The following is a 2,663-nucleotide window of genomic DNA, read 5'->3' as shown; positions in this document are numbered from 1 at the left end:
TAACTCCCTCACTGTGCATGCTTGGAAGGCCGCACCCTATCTGTAAACTCTGCTAGACAGCTGTCAATTAGCTCCTAATTGGAAAAGGACTGTACCTTAAAAGGCAGGAAGTTGCTCCCTTTCAGTGAAGACAGTTTCATGTTTCTCAGGAAGATTACCTAAGGAACAGCTGGGCCACACACCCAGTGCCAAAAGCCACAGAAGCAAATTGCCCAGAGGGATTTGCCTGGGATCTGCAGGACTCCATTGCCTACAGAGAAAATCACAGAATAAAAAAGTGCTCGATAACGCTCTAACAAACCCCAAAAATATATAAAATAACCACTTAATAATGTGTAAATTCGTGAAAAGTGATATAAACAATTGTAAATAATCGTGCCTAAAATAACAAAGTGCACTATATTGAATAAAGTGAATAAGAGACTGCAAACACACTACAACCCTTGGATAAAGACTGTTCCACTTGTCTTGCATCAACCTGCACTAGAGGTATCCAACAGTAGGTTGACGCCCTAGTACTGCATGGGAGAAGCCAGAGTACTCTAGCCAGGAGCCAGGACACTTACCAAAGAGCACATTCTGGAGGAAGGTGGACACAGCATACACTGAGAGAGAGAGAGCCTAGCCTGAGGTAGTGCAACATGAGTCAAACATACATTAGATACATGTAGGTGGTGCATCGTGGCATTCTTTATTGCATCGAAAAGGCAGCTGCCCCGCAGAGAGGAGCACCATGTGTGATAATAGAAATTACAGAGTAAAGATGGCGACCGCAAGTAGAGAAGCTCCGCGCGGTGCGGAGAGTCTAAGGTGGCGGACCGCGGCTGATGGAGGGAGTGCACGGGCTGTGTATGCCACAGAAGAGAGAGCTGCAGAAGGAGGAACTTTTGCAAGACTGTTGTGGAGTGGCGCCAAGGCTGTGGCTGTGTCGTTTTTGTCCTGCCTAGGATCCCGGGGTGCTACCCTGGAGGACAGTGTTGAGGACATTGTGCTTATGTGTGGTGTGAATGGAGAACCTGATTGCCAGACGGTGATCCCTATACAAAGATCTACCTCAGTTGCTATTGTGAATGGCCGTGCAAACCAAGATGGTGGTTCCCGCTTCCCTGGGAGACTGCGTGGGCCAAGTGCAGAGAATTCTGAAAATGCTAAAGTTGCAAAAAGTTGGCCGGGATTTGTGCCAAAAAGAGAACCCCACCCTGCGGGAGGGTATGGTGCGAAAGCTGTGGCCGCGCCCTCCTGGACTGTGACAGGCTCAGAGCCAGTGCTGGGTCACCCAGTGAATCTGTGGGACCCTCTCCTAATATCCACCAGGGGGAGGGGTCTCTACCTTTGTCAAATGAGAGCGGAGCTAGCTGAGGGAGGAGTTAAAGGAACGACCCCTGCCCTTCAGTTGCGAGGAGCTGGTGAACAGGCAAGACCACTGTGCAAAGTGTTCCCTGTAACCAGTACTACCAGTGAGAAAGAAATCGACATTTCAGCTCACCTCTATTCATTGCCAGGAGGCTTCCTGGTAATAAAGGCCGGTGATTCTGAAACCGTATGATGCCTGTGCATGCAGTGCCGATTGCCGGGTGGAGAAGCCAGTACCACGGCGAGGTGTCCCCAATGTGGCATCTACTATCTGTGGGCCGTGCAGCCCTTTGTGCCAGGGCAGACCGTGGAGGCGGCAGCGGAGACAGCCAAGCTGACGGCTGAAGCCTCGCCCAAAGTCAAGGAAGAACAAGCTGATCCCGGAGAATGGGAATCGCTGTTAATGATCGCAACAGAGCCTAAAGAGACCGGGGCCTGCTACCGCAGTGAGAACCTGGAACCTCGCTGTCGGCCCCCTGCGGGAGTGCCACTACCTGAGTTGGAGTCTGCATCTTCGGACGAAGAACAAGCAAGCCCAACATCGGTGGTGATGCGCCTACCGGCGGGCCACTACAGCGGTGGGGGACAAGAACCAGCACTTACCTGCGAAGCAGCGGAGCTGCACCTAGAGGTGCCGAGATCACCTGTGCGGAGGCAACCGGAGCGGAGGAGTCCCACGGCCGTGGGGACTTCCAGTGGGGATGGCGGAGGAGGCCCCATCGACAGCCGACGAAGCGGTGAGATACACCCTTACCCTTCTCAGGCGTCGGTGGCGGCGAAGACGGAAGGCCTAGCCCAGGCCCAAGCGGAGCTCCAAGCTGAACCTTCACTTCCGGTGGAGGACGTCATTGTGGAAGAAGAGGTTCCGGTGGGGAGCCCAACCCAAGATGTCGGCGATGAGTCCCGCGAGATCGATGACCTCGTTTCCGGCGGACACTGCAGAACCGGATGGAAGGTGGCCGTGCCCTCGCGACCGCCGTGCTGTAATTGATCGGCTGGAGCAGCCAAGAGCAAGAGCTGGCAGGCCCTGTGGAAGCCTGGGAACCAGGAGACGGGTGAGCCTGAACCCCAACCTGCTGGTACCGGCCACGGTATGGAGAAGCTGCGGGTCGTAGTCCCGCATCGGACGCTAGCCTTTCCCTATGCCCAGCATAAAACCCGTGCCCCTGTCACCTCCTCATCTGGGTCCCAGTTGAGCCAAGGGTTGTCTGGGGAGTCATGGGACACATCCGATGAACGGTCTGGTTTGAATTTGGACTGGGGGGACTGTTTCACCTCTGACGAGGGATCGGGGAGGGAATTGTCCTTGC

The sequence above is a fragment of the Ascaphus truei genome, chromosome 3 (assembly GCF_040206685.1).
Source record: "Ascaphus truei isolate aAscTru1 chromosome 3, aAscTru1.hap1, whole genome shotgun sequence".
In the NCBI taxonomy this organism is placed as follows: domain Eukaryota; kingdom Metazoa; phylum Chordata; class Amphibia; order Anura; family Ascaphidae; genus Ascaphus; species Ascaphus truei.
This window is presented reverse-complemented; position numbering follows the sequence as displayed.